At 35.8% G+C, this 14,924-nt stretch overlaps 1 non-coding gene across 1 annotated transcript; it reads right to left on the bottom strand.

The window, feature by feature from the left end:
• Positions 1-2,130: 2,130 nt before the first annotated feature.
• Positions 2,131-2,202, bottom strand: Trnaa-ugc (transfer RNA alanine (anticodon UGC)). Its single transcript has one exon. It is a non-coding gene; the product is annotated as a tRNA-Ala (tRNA).
• Between the last annotated feature and the right edge of the window lie 12,722 nt (positions 2,203-14,924).

Genomic DNA, 14,924 nt, shown 5'->3' with positions numbered 1-14,924 from the left:
ATAGTGGGCTTAATGGTTCGATAGCGTTCAAAATTTTAGCAAATAAAAGAAAAAAATATTATTTTCGAAATCATGTATTTCTTATTTCTTCTCATCACCATAGAGACGAATTTTAAATAACTTCATTGCTTTGAAAAAAATATAATCTTAAATAGAGTCTAAAGCAGACTCATTGGTAAACAGGAAAAATTTTAAATTAAGATTTCAGACTCCTTCTCGGAGAACTGTGGGAAGCCATTGATTTCCGGAAAAGGCAAAAGAACAGCTGGTACGATGAGGAGTGTCGTGTCGCAGTGATGAGAAAACAGACTGTGCACGTTACAATCGACCAAAACACGTGCGGAATGGTATAGATACCCTGAGTTGAAGAGGCAAGCGAGACGCATTTGCAGGCAAAAAAAGAGAGAGGCCGAAATACGAGAGTACGAAGAGCTTGACAAGTTGGCCTACAGGCATAATGCTTGCGAGTTCCACGAAAAAGTACGGCAACTAACAGAAGGTTTCAAAACCGGAGAACCCACTGCTCTAGTGACTGATCATACTGAATCAAAATATGTCACCGGGAGACGACTCCCCAATTGATGACGATGGAGCAGACTTTCCATTGCCCGCCCATGAAGAAGTACGAATAGCAATTACCCGTCTGAGGAACAACACAGCGACGGGGGCCGATGGATTGTCAGCCGACCTTTTCAAATATTGTCGGCCTAATCCATAAAAAAGGAAACCTCACAATCTGCGCCAACTCCCGTGGGATAAGACTCCTCAATATCGCATTTAAGGTTCTATCGAGCGCAAAAGATGATCGACACACACCAACTTTCGTCGTTCTCAAAGCTGCTTTTGACAGCACGAAAAAAAAGCTGATCGCTATGTCTGAATTTGGTATCCCAAACTGAACTAATACGGCTGTGTAAACTGACTTTGAGAAATACCAAAAGCTCTCTCTGAGCCGTTCGATACCAAACGAGGTTTCGAACAAAGCGACTCCCTATTGTACGGCCTCTTCAATCTACTGTTGGAGAAAATAATTCGAGCTGCAGATCTGAACAGAGAAGATGCAATCTTCTATAAGACACTACTGGCGTATGCTGATGATATTGATATCATTGGCCTTAACAACCGCGCTGTTAGTTCAGCTTTCTTCAAACTGTATAAGGAAGCGAAGCAAATGGGTCAAACAAACAGTCGTTGCATTCACGACTTGGCTCCCACGTTACTCTTTATAGTCATAACTTCGAAGTCATAGATAATTTCGTTTATGTTGGATCCAGCGTTAATACCAACAACAACACTAGCCTCGACATCTAACGCAGAATAACTTTTGCCAGCACGTGCTACTTCGGACTGAGTAGGCTGTAGATAGAAGTAAAATCCTCTCTCGACGAACAAAGACCAAACTCTACAAGTCACTCATCATCCCCATCCTGCTATATGATGCAGAGCCATAGACGATGACAACATGCGATGAGACGACTTTACGAGTTTTCGAGAGAAAGGTTCTGCGAAAGATTTATGGTCATTTAGAAAGATGAAGTGGAGAAAACCTTGCCTTTGAATTGGTGTTTGGTCGTGAAAAGAGGAAACAGCTGACGCGTAAATGAGAACTCTGTCAAAACACTTATATATCTTATACACTTTAGTTGCTTTAAAGTTTAAAATAAATTGTAATATTAATCAAGCGATCAAGCTTCAGTAGATAACTTCAAATCATCTCTATTTACTTATCTTTAGAATTAAAATGTAAATAATAAAAAATTTAGACATGTTTCTTTCTCTTATGGCAGAGAAGTTTTAGTCCGACACTTTGATGCCGAAATGGTAGTGGTTCCGGGCATGAGATATATTGCAGTCGTAGTGTCCACAATGATGTTCAGAAAAGACTCCAAGTGTGCAAGAAATCGCTCTCCCTCTCCACCTCTTTCTCTTCTTCATTTACTACTTATGTAGGAAATTAAAAAACACTTCATCCGCAGCGCTCTCTACTAAAAAGAAGAAGATACTTTTATAATTTTGGAAGATGATTACTATAATATTTGAAATAATAAAATTTTGCTACTCTAACCTCAAGTTTGTAAATCGAAAGAGTTCTGTAAACTAATAAAACGCTGAGACAAAAATAAATTCGACTGGAGATGCCGGGGATTGAACCCGGGGCCTTTCACATGCAAAGCGAACGCTCTACCACTGAGCTACATCCCCTCACAACTATACATCGCCGAGTAACTGTACCGACATGCTGTCAGATAAGCCCTTATCAAATTGCCAATGTTAAGCAAGTAAACTCAAAAAGGCAGTAGATTATGTAATGCAATGTTTGCAATGTGAACGAACTGTATTGAAATTCACGACTCGTTTTCCCACCCATTTAGCACATTTTACGTTTTTTGCATTTAAAGCACAATTAATTGATTCGAATGCGAAGACAAATTGTCACCAATATTCTCTGACAGTCGCCATTATTGCTTGTAGTGTCATTACGTTTTCAACACACTAACGGTTTTACTTTCGACGTGTTTTAAATGCGAAAAATATTTTGAAAATCAAATGCATTAAATTAAATTATCTCATTAATAAGGCAGATGAAAGACAATGCGGGATAGCCATGAAAGTATGTGAATGAAATTTTAATATAAATACATACAAACATACAAACATATGTGTGGGAGTACATAGTGCAGAGTGAGTAATGGTGCAATTCTTCCACCAATAAGATTTAACATAATAAATTGCTGATAAAAACGTTTACGAAATTACCGGTTACGTCTCATGGAAATCTGATGAAATTAATTAAATTACAATTAAGATAATGAAATTTTGAAAAATTGGATTCCGAAAAATAAATGACTTTATCATAACTTAAACAGTTGTGAATCGAACGAAAAATTGGCATAAGTCTCATAAACAATATGCAGAATTCCTTGACTGTTTGGATATGCTAGTGAATGTGTTATATACCAGTTATCTGTTAGATCGTTTACCAAAATTTGACTGGTACTTTTGCTGATTGTCAAATCGCAAAGGAACAGAAATCTTCTGCAAAACCTTTCTCTCGAAAACTCGTAATGCCGACACATCAGATGTTGTCATCTCTGTACCATATAGCAGAACAAGAATAATGAGTGACTTATAGAGTTTTATTTTTGTTCGTCGAGAGAGGACTTTACTTCTCAATCGCCTACTCAACTTGAAGTGGCACCTGTTGGCAAAAGTTATTCTGCGTTGGATTTCGAGGCTGACGTTGCTGTTAATACTGATTCCAAGATAGACGAAATTATCTACGACTTCGACGTTAAGACTGTCAACATTGACAACAGGCGATATTTAGTTTTACCTTCGTTAACGACCAGACCCATTTGCTTCGCAGAACTAACAACACGGTTGTTATGGCAAATGATATCGATGTCATCGGCGAACGCTGGTAGTTGTACACTCCGCTAAACGATTGTACTTTCTCTATTCATTTCGGTAAATCCAATTATTTTGTCCTACATGTCCTGCAGCAGATTGAAGAATTCGCACGATAGTTAGTCATCTTGTCGAAACATTGCTTGATATCGAACGGCTTGGAGAGGTCCTTTCCAAACCTGACGGAGCTTTTGGTATTGCTCAACGCCAGTTTACAAAGCCGTATTAGTTTTGCGGAGATACGAAATTCAAATATAGCGCCATAGAGCCAGCTCCTTTTCTTGCTGTCAAAAGTAGCTTTAAAATCAACGAAGAAGTGTCGTGTGTCGATCCTCTTTCCACGGATCTTGAGGGGCGCATTGTGAATATCTGGTCAGTTGTAGATTTTCCAGGCATAAAGCCACACTGACAGGGTCTAATTAGTTTGTTGACGGTCGACTTTAATTTTTCACACAATACGCTATCTATCAAGCAAGGATCTGCGGATCATGCGATGTTGAGGAGGCTTATCTTACGGTAGTTGGCGCAGATTAAGAAGTCTTCACTTTTGTGGATTGGGCAGAGCACACTTAAATTCTAATCATCGGGAATGCTTTGGTCCGACCATATTCTACAAAGAAGCCGTATTTGAATAGCTCCTCTGCCAATTCATCTCTCCGCCGCTTTGTTCTTTAATCGGGTAATTGCTTCTTCATGGTCGGGCAATGGAACGTCTGCTTCATCGTCATCGATTGGAGAATCGTGTTCAACATCTCTGGTATTAAGCTTTCACTGCCATTCAGTGGACTGGAGAAGTATTCCCTCCATAATTTCAGTATGATCTGGGCATAAGTCATTAGATCATCTCCGGGTTTCTACAAGAGCATGCTCCGATCTTGAAAGGTTCTGTTAGTCGCCGCATCTTTTCGTAGAATTTTAGAGTATTACCTCTGTCGGCCAGCTTCTCAAGCTCTTTGTACTCACGCATTTCGGCCTCTCTCTTTTTTTTCTGCAAATGCGTCTCGCTTCCCTCTTCAACTCTCGGTATATATCCAATCCCGCTCGTGTTGTGGTCAATCGACCTCCAATAGATGATTTTGTAATCTGTATTCGTCGTAATATAAGTGAGATCAGGCACACCAAGTTCCATTATAAAAGTAAAACTCCTTACTAATTCAAAAATTCTCAAACAGTTTTGTAATTTCTTGGTGCAGTATTGTGAAAGTGAAAAAACGACGAATTTTATAATTTTCCTTTCATAATATTTGGTCTATTCCGTTCCGGTAATTTTGATGTCATAGACTACCCTGATTTGGAAGGTCAATTGTCTAAAATATCGTTAAAATAAGGGAAATCATAGAGAGCTATGGTTGACGTAGTAATGTTCTAACATTGAACATAAAATCATTTGTAATCATTAAAATAATATTGAGTATAAAAAGAAGCTCGATATATGGGTGTAACAAAAGGTGAATGGCAAAAAAATCGATCCATTTCTGAAGCGGGTTCTTACTGGTGAGTAAACGTGGGACACTTTCGACAACGTCAAGTGAAAAAGGTCGTTATCAAATTACGGTTAGCCAGCGCTAACGTTACCCAAGCCAGAGTTGAAGGCCAGAAAGCTTTTGCTTCATATTAGGTTAACGGACAATAACTTACTATAAGCTGCTCTCATAAGGCCAAACCCTTAATGCCGTCAGGAGAAAAAAATCTCCCAAAAGCGGCCAGCTTAGTCCAATATGAAGAGAATTCGGTTTCGGGAGTTTGGTTGAGAGGTTCTTATCCCTTATTATTCTCTCTTCTCCCTTACAGTTTAGACAACTAAGTTTTTATAATCAGTTCCTGCGTATTATGGATTGTTGGTGAAAAACTCCCCTCGAGAGAAGCTTTTGAAAGTTGATTCTCCTATCATTTGCGAATAGGGACGAGGGTTGCTATGGGAGTGACAATATGAAATTATCTTCAAAATAGTAACAATTTATCGAACAAAATGGTGCATAAATCGGATCATTCTGATTATGCGAAAGAAAAACGTTCATTGACAAATAGCAGGAGTTTCTCGTTTCTATTTGAGGCAAACCATATAATGGGAAGCGGATCCGTCTTGTCCTACTTCGTGTTATACGGCTTTATCTCGGACATAAGGAAGAAACAACTTTTATTATAATCAAGACTTTTAAACAATCAAAATATTTACTTTTTTTATTTGAGTAACTAAAGTAAATTATTTCTTGTAATGCCAACAAGATTTGCTCAATTAATACTACGTTTCTTTACTGTCTTTGTTTCGCACAAAATTCTCCGAACGCAAACGCTCGTGTTGTTTGACTTTTACTATAACGAAGAGCTAAAAAAATTAATAAAATAAATGTAATCGCATCAAATAAACTAAAATTTATGTGCAATAAAAACAATAACAGCAACCAACTAACAAGCCAACTTGCTCGAGTTAATCTTATCTGCGTGTCTATGAGACGCTTGAGAAGCGAATTGCGTAAAGCTCTTGAATCCCTGCAAGACGGAGGTAACAGATTGCACAAACACATTGAAACATTTTCAGCTGTTCACTAACACTGTTACATTTTCTGGAATTTCCAATTGAATGGGAGATTACGTAAGTAAGATAGAGCAGAACTATCGACATTCTAAACATATTGTAATGTTAACTTGCTAGAAAAGGAAAGACGAATACCCAATTTTTCAAGAAGAAGAAAAAGAAAAGCGCAGTTTATTTTGGATTTTAAAGAGGTAAGTTTGTTACATGATAATTTAATATTTTATAATTAATTTCTATTATATATATATATATATATATTTTTTAATTTCTTTTTTTTGTAGAGAAATCGAAAAAGCTTCACAAGGAGAAAAAGGTAAGCATTGTGAATTGAATGTTGTGTGTCTAAATAAACATTTTAATATTACTGGAATCATTTGAAGAATTCAAATATATTGCGTACAACAAACAAATAAGGGAGTAAGTTTTAAATTATTAAAATTAAATAGTGCATATTTATTTCAAATATATATCTACATACATATATATGTATATACATACATACAAAAATTGAAATGAATTTACAATTATAATTGTGTCGACTTTAGAATACCGTCCCAGGATTTCGGGAATAAAATGGGTATGGTCGGATAGAGGAGGTTCTTCAGATCAATATTGCATCCTTTAGTTGATGTGAAATAAATATAATTCAACAATAAGTTTAATATTAAGAAAATGTACACGAATTAGTGAAGTGCTAGTGAACATAAAAAGCGAAATATAAGTGCAAAATTAATTTTAAATCGAAAAATACGTTCTTCAAATAGTCGTAATTTTCAGTTTTAAACGCAAATATCTCGAATATTCCCGCGAGTATAACTATATATATTCTTGAACTGGATAACCTCCTCTATAACTAAAAATGTTCATTTTTTCGTCCAAGATATTTGTTCGTATGCAGAATATCTAAAATTGCTTAAAATAAAATAGTATTTGCTTTATAAAAATACATTTATGTTTTTCAGATATAATCCAGAAGTTGGATGCCATTCTGATCTCACTGCAATTGAAAAGTCCCTAACAGACAAAGTAAAAACGTTTACATTGACAAATTAACACAGAAGCTTTTTTATATTTTAATTTTCTAGATTTGAAGGAGGTGCAAACCAAAGTTTAAATGCCGCGTCATAGCGGCAAAGACGCACCATTTTTCACCGGTGATTTGGAGGACGAGTTACGTACTTTATCTCCCATATCATCGGAAGAGCAAGAAGCAAGATTTTTAGTTAAATTATTAGTTCTAAGTTGTAAACATTAGTTTTACAAATATTAGTTTTAAGTTGTATAAATTAGTTTTAAGTTGCATATATTAGTTTTAAGTTGTATATATTAGTTCTAAGTTGAAGTTTCTTATTTTACTTTAACAAGAATTTTTAGCAAATAATTTTTATACTGAAATCTTTTATTATTTTTCTGCCGAAAGCAAATAATAGGCATATTACTTATATTTATTATATTTAACTAAATATCTGAAACGAGATTAAAAAAAAAAACTGAAATTTAAAATAATTGAAATTGCTAGTGTTGATCTTGTTACCTTTTCTATAACGAAGAGTTAAAAAATTAATAAAATAAATTAATCACATTAAGCTATGCGCTAACAAAAGAATTTGTTACCCGTAAATAAAGAACTAACAAATGCATGTATTCTGTTAACCAAGCCAATATTTGCCATTGGTTAGAGCGAGTTAACCTTGATCTAGCTATGTGTCTTTTTTTCCCACTCTCTGAACAACAGTAACAAATATTTTAACGAATGCAAAAGTGAACAATAACAAGTCACTTACACGTTTGCTAACAGCTCCCGTTGAATGACACGTTCACGCATACACACAAACATTTTTCAAATAGGCCGCACTAAGCCAAGCCTACCGCTGTACTGCTTACCACACCGTTAATAAGTAGTTGTTGTTGTTGCTTGGTTGATTAATGCACTGCCGAGCCTGGGTGTGAATTTGTTTGTTGACTGCTCAAATGTGGCTACAACAAAAGCAAAATTATGAGAAAAGAAAATACAACAAAAAAGTAGTGGAAAAGAAAAACAAAAACAACAACAAAAAATAAGAGAAAATATACTACAACAGCAGTAGCAATAAAAAGTATGAAAAACATAATACAACAAGAACAACAAAACCCATAGAAATATACAACAACATAAAAACAACAACAAAAAATAAAAAAACTATGTATCTAAAAATAAAAAATTAAAGAAATATACAACATCAAGAAATACAAAAGCAACAACATAAGAAACATAATACAACAACAACAACAATACGAAAGGCAAAATACAAACACAACAACAATTGGGCTGCGAAAATAAAAACGAAAGAAATATACAACAACAACATGAGGAACATAATACAACAAAAACAACAATTTGAGACAACTAAATACAACAAAAACAACAATTTGAGACAACTAAATATAACAACAAAAACAGTTGCAGTGCGAATCAAAAAAATACAACAACAACAAATGACAAGCAACACAAATATGTATGTACCTATAAATCCAAAAAAATATACAACATCAAAAAACAACAACAACTACTGCTGTAAATGCAAATCAAGAGAATTCACTGCAACAACCAAAGCTAAAACACCTAAGATCACTAACAACAACAATGAAACCACAGCTGAAAAATCCAAAAATATACAACAACAACAAAAAATTGTGTTCAACCCAAAAACAATGCTTTAAAAGCTTGCTGAATGTACACAAACATTAGAAAAACAGCTAATTTGTCAGCTTGTCGTTCGCAGCTGAAGAGCAACCGAACGGATAAGCGTGTCATTCTGACACTTGAGCCGCTTTATTATGTAGATATGTAATAGATGACGACAACTGACAGAGCTTGATTGGGTGCAAGCATGAGCAGGCAAGTAAACTATTTCAAAGCAACAAGAAACAAAAAAATAAAACAAAATAAAATAAAATAATAATATTTGAACAAAAAAACAACAACAAAAGTTTTAAAAAATATTTGGAATATAAATCACTGCTTCTTTAGCACTTCACGCTGTGACGAAACAATTGAAGCGCGCTTTAGAGGTCACCAAGCAGTGCGATCAAAGCGATCTTTAGTGTTACGTATAAAATGAGAAAACATAATCTCAACATAATATACTTATATATATACTTTAATGTGAATTAATTAGAATTATAAAAATAGTTTTTTTTTTAGTTTTATTCATCTAGTTTATGTGCTTAAAAATTACTCAACTATTTCTAAGCTCATTCTGCAAAAAGATTTATGTTTTCCTTCACGCAGAAAATTATTGTCAATTTCAGTTAAATTTCTTAAAGCTTTATGGCCGCATTTATCAATTGTCAGCCTTACGGTCATTTGTCGAAACATTGCGTGTCAAACTTGAGTGGTTCTTTCGGTGGACTCCATTGACTATACGCTTTGCGACGCACTTTTCATTGCCCACTTAAAATGTCATTATGTGTCCGCGCAATCACTTTAAGTCAAGCTTCAAAGGCTTTTCGCTTCGCTGCTTTAAATTCTAACGCATTAAAATTGTAATTAGTTTTTGCGCATAAAACAACAACAATAAGAATGTACTTGGTTTTTTAGAATAATTTTTTATAGGGTGTTCTGAAGCAAATTTAAAGATTTTTACGCCGGAAACTAACAGCTGTTTGTAACACCTAAAACTAAACTAATCTCCAAGTTTTAGAGCTTCACCACAAGTTATAACCCTGAAGTAAGGCAAATTTGTTCCAAGTTGGGCAACGGGCTCTCAGAGGGTGGTTTTAGTGGCCTGTTTGACACATGCCATTGACGAAAGCTTTATTGATTCTGAGGAAGTTTCCCATGCCGGCACTATTTTAAATAGCCTTTTTTGACAGATTGATAGAGTCGTGCCAAGGTGCCATAGTATTTTTGATCAGTATTGTTTGGCATTTCATCATGGAAAGGCTTACGTCTGAAAAACATTTACAATTCGTTCAACTTTATTACGAAAATTCACGTTATGTAAGGAATGTGTTTCGCGCTCTTCGCTCAACTCGCAAAACTTCACGGATAGACCGTCTGAATATTTGAAAGAGGTAATCTCCAAAAAACAGATGACAAAGAATGTTATTTCGAAAAAATAAACATTCCCCATTATATCTGAAGTTTTGTGTTTTTTCTTTCAAAAATTAGAGAACCCCGAAATGGATAACCCTTTGTAATGTAAGTAAGTGACAATTTGCGAGTTATCACTTAAATTAAAAAATAATTAATTTTGACTTTGCCGATTTGACAAGTTGTCTACAAAAGCTCAAGAATGGTAACTAACGTGTTTTCAAGTAGTTTATGTGATGAATTATAATCTCGTTGGAAGTAAATGAAATGTGAAATACGAAACATAATTGAGGCCGGAAATATTAATATGTAGTGCTAACGTGAATTTGAGGGATCTTTGAAAGACCTGACAAGCTGTTACTAGAGATATAATTGAGACTACAATGAGACGTTTTCAGTATCCATGCGTAGAAGAATATTGGCACTTTGAAGTGATGATTTATTATTACCAAATGTTCTACAGGGTTTTAAACCTAATGGCAATTGGATGGAACATGTTCAAATTCTTTTCAATTTTGATATTTTTATTTCGTTAAGCCACGGTATATATTATAAATAATGCGGACTATAAACGTCCAGATCGGTTAGCGAATAATTTTGAAGAAGAAGATAAAAATTGGATTTCTCATCAGACGTTACAATTCCACAAATTAAGAAACTCCAATAGGTTTAGCGGTCACATACACGGATTCATTCATAAGGCAATACTATAATGACTGAAATTTAAATTTAACACATAGCCCTACTGGTCCTTAGAGGTTCAGTTTGGTTTGAGGTAAAGTATTCAGCATACAGCACATCAACGCCATCGTCTCTCTCAGGTCAACTTCTCTGCAATGTATGCATCGTCGTTACTTGTACCCGTTACTGATCTCATGTAATGGCAGTAGGTTGGGATTTGTCAAGAGGCTAACAGCCGTCCGGCAGTCCTTTCGACACCGAATGAGTAGGAAGCATGCAACACATGATCTTGGCTATTTTGCAAGTACTTAAGGCATTTATAGCCTTTACCCATGCTATGATGGCAGGCACTAACCGGGCTGCTTCCAAACTGTTAAAGATTGCGTTATTGGAGACATTGTTGAATACTCCACTTATGTAAGGATAGACAACCAGAACATATTCTTATGTTCTGGTGCTCTTTCTATATTTAGGGCTAGCGAATGAAGTGCCGTCTCCATTAATGTACTCTTTGTATAGGTCTTATGTGCTTTCCAAATGTGGGCCCATAAAAGCTTGTCTTTAGAAAGAACGAGGTTAAACTTATTGCTCTGTATTATTTCGAATAATGAGATCAGGTAAGAAACCAGCGCTTTTGAAACACTCTACATCATGACTGGAAAAATATCGTTCTTACCAGAGGTCTTATACGGTTCGAAACCGTTGATTTCCCAAAGTATTTTGTTCTGTGTTATGATATCTGTAGAGACGTACTCTACGCCATCTCTTAAAGGCTGGAAATATATAGCGTCTGTACATTCTAAAAAATGCGTGATGGCCATCAGCCAATGATTTCTCACTGCTTCCAGCCCACTCTCCACATCTTTTGCGTAACTGAAATAAAAATCCAACATTTATTTGTTTAACCGATGAAATATAGTATTCTCTAGTACCGCTATTAATCTATTGGTATGATATTAATACTTCCTTTCGACTTGTCTTAACATGGTATAGTAATGGTAATGGTTCAAAATTGTTGATTTGTGTTCGAAATCTTCTGTGAGCATCGAAATCGGGCTGATAATTGCGCTGTTACCAAAATCTATTCGGTTACAAAATACATATATCATAATTTTTATCCCGTTTCTTCCCTCTTTTTAATTTTTCTGTAACTGACCTGACCTTTTTGGTCAAATTCTGTGTTGTTCCAACAGCTTATGCAAAAAATATCTTTAATTTTTCGAAATTTATATATGCACTACTTTGCTTGCCAAATTGTATCTCGAAAAAGATGTTCATCGAACTAAATAGCTTGTTCACCTTGCACATAAGTTTCTGCTATTGAGCGGTCAGTTACCTTAATCAAACCAAAGTAGTACTATAAATAAAATTAATATCTCTAAAATTCTATAAAAATTTTATTTCCAATGTGTTTGTATATAACTCAATAATTGAGTCGTTGTTGACATTTAAAATCTTCAAAATGTGTTTTAACAAAGCGTTAATTGATAAATTGGGCTTTACGATGCGGTGGCAGCAACCGCAAAATTGCAAAATAAAATTTCGACATCTGTAATTGTGAGATAGCAAAAAGCCACTTTCACATAAAAGCAACAGCGAAAAAAGTATTAAAAACTAGATATTTCTAAAATTAAAGCACCGAAAAAATACTCGAAACCTTTTTTTCGTTCTCGAACAAAAGTCGCACTACAACAATAGATAAAAAAAAAGTGTCTTTAATTTTAAAATAATATCGAGGTAAACAAACGTCATGCATAAATTTAGAATTCCGTGCGTGATTTGCAGATTACCCAATAGTTCTCCAGAATGGTATGCAAATGATCAAAACAAAATTTCAGCGCGTTGCGAAGACTGGCAAATGATGCAAGTTTTTGAATAGATATTTGTTGGTGCCTCTGTGCCATCAAACACGATGTCACTGATTCACCTGCAGACCACAAACTAGTTCTGGAGAAAAGGCTAGAATAAAACCGGAAATCCAGCTGTCTGTAGCATGCAAATCACCAAAATCACAAACAAACAATGGTGAAAAAACAACAAAGAACCGCATTGTTAAGAATTTATACATAGAAGCTCACAAGGAGAATTAAAAGAATATAATCGAAAAGCTAACAAAAGCAGCAATAAAATAATAAAATGGCAAAAGAATGCAAAATTAAGAATGCAAACTAACTGATGGAAAGATTTTTAGAACAAAATCTAAAATTTTTGGAATAAAAATTTATTAGATTTTATTTATAATTTTTTTATTTAAAAATAAATTTTATGATATATTTTATGAAATATATTTTTTTAATATATTCATAATTTTCATTCAGCCATGTCCAATTGGGCCTCTCGGCTGGAATTTATTCGATTCACTTGCTCGAAATAATTTTTTAACCCTAATGGGATACATTTATATTTAGGGCTAAGGAATTCGCTGTTGGGTCTTCCTTAATATAGAGGCAGCGTTGAATAAAGTTCTACCGGGAGCAGTCGTAAGTGCTCTGGACAGTCTTGGGGTTGTATCAAACCTCAAACACTTAATTTGTAGTCTTCTGTGAGACATAGTGATTGAAACGGAATGGGGAAACACACTTACTCGACGAAATGTGAGTAGGGGAACCCCACAAAGTGGAGTTCTCTCTTCTCTTCTTATGAATCCTGGTTGTTAACGATCTGCTTAAAAAACGTGAAACTCTACAAAAGTGAAGTTCTCCCTCCTCTTCTATGAATTCTGGTCGTTAATGACCTACTTAAAAAATTTAAAGAAGCGTGTACCGCTTATGGCCAAAGGAGAGTTTCTGAGTAGTGTTTATGAATTGAATCTCTTAGCGTCGTAACAAATTGGGCAGTCGTAAACGGTCTCGTCATCAACCCAAATAAAACTTAGATGGTTTTATTCACTAGAAGATACCAAATCCTGATGCCTAAAAGAACATTGCTGTAGAGGACCCAAAAAGTGGAGTCTTTCATCGAAAGTAGTCCTCTGGCTCTACGACACTATAGTCAAGCCCATTACGTTCTATGGAGTCTTTATGTGGTGGAGGGCTCTAGAAAAACCACACTTGCAAAGAAACTTGAGAGCGTTCAACGGGCGGCGTGGACATCGCCGAAAGGTGTAAGGATGTGAAAGTTGCCTTCAGATTCAGAGAATCTGGGTTTCTAAAAGAACATGTGTCTGAGCACTCGGAAATCCTCACTCACTTTGACTTCATACCGGATCATGAAGTCGCCAAACGGAACTCTGGCGACTCCTTCTCTACCCTTATATGGGCGAGGGAGTTGTGGGTGGGAAGAAGCCGTTGGAGGAAAAGGGCAGTGAGCTTCTTCACGGATAGGTCAAAGCTTTGGGGGAAAGTTGCTGGAGGGTTTTACTGTCATGAGTTCAGTTTCAAACTTTCTGACTATTGAGACTATTGCAGTGTCTTCCATGCCGAGGATGCAGCTCTTAAGATAACAGCAGATTTACTACTCAGATAGCAGACCGGCGATACCAGCCTTGAACTTCTCAATGCCTAACTTCGCTATCAATAGTATCGAGTGAATTTGTGATAAGACTGGTGTTGGTGTCAGGTCACTGAGGAATCGCAGGAAACTGTAAAGTTGATGAGCTGGCAAGAAAGGCTCCGTAAAGCCGCTATCGTACTGTGTTCTATTACTAGACTACTGAGCTTCGCGGAAGCTTGGCCAGCGCTGAGCCAGCATTGTTACATGCGCTGTCGCAAAAGCCTTTCGGTCTAAGATCGATTGCAAGAGATCTGGGATCTCTTTGCCCTCAGTAAGGCTAGCCTCTTCCTAGTTTTGGAGCTTTGACCGGTTATTGCCCTATTGGCGTCCATACTATAAGGCTGGGAATCTTACCAGACGTCATCTGCAGAAGCCGAAGGAAGAAGTCGAGGTGGAAACAAGTCAATGCTTCTTTCTTGACTGTCCCGCGTTTGGTAAGTCAGAGCTTAAACATTTTGGAGCGCATACCTTCAGACATCCCACCGATGTGGCTATTAAGCCATCTGCTAATTTATAAGTTCGAACACAGAAGATCTTCTTTTCTATGACCTAACAAAGGACTACATGTAGTAGTCCACGTGTAATCTTAGATCAGCCGTCTAACCTAACCTAACCTACATAGCTTTAACTTTGTAATAAAGTCAAATACTTGACTTTTACATAAAATGCATGTCTAAAAAAAGACCATTTATTACTTTTTTCCTCATCTCTTTTCACTTGCATATTCACAGC

This window comes from Bactrocera neohumeralis, chromosome 5 (assembly GCF_024586455.1).
Source record: "Bactrocera neohumeralis isolate Rockhampton chromosome 5, APGP_CSIRO_Bneo_wtdbg2-racon-allhic-juicebox.fasta_v2, whole genome shotgun sequence".
Taxonomy (NCBI): Eukaryota; Metazoa; Arthropoda; class Insecta; order Diptera; family Tephritidae; genus Bactrocera; species Bactrocera neohumeralis.
This window is presented reverse-complemented; position numbering and strand designations above follow the sequence as displayed.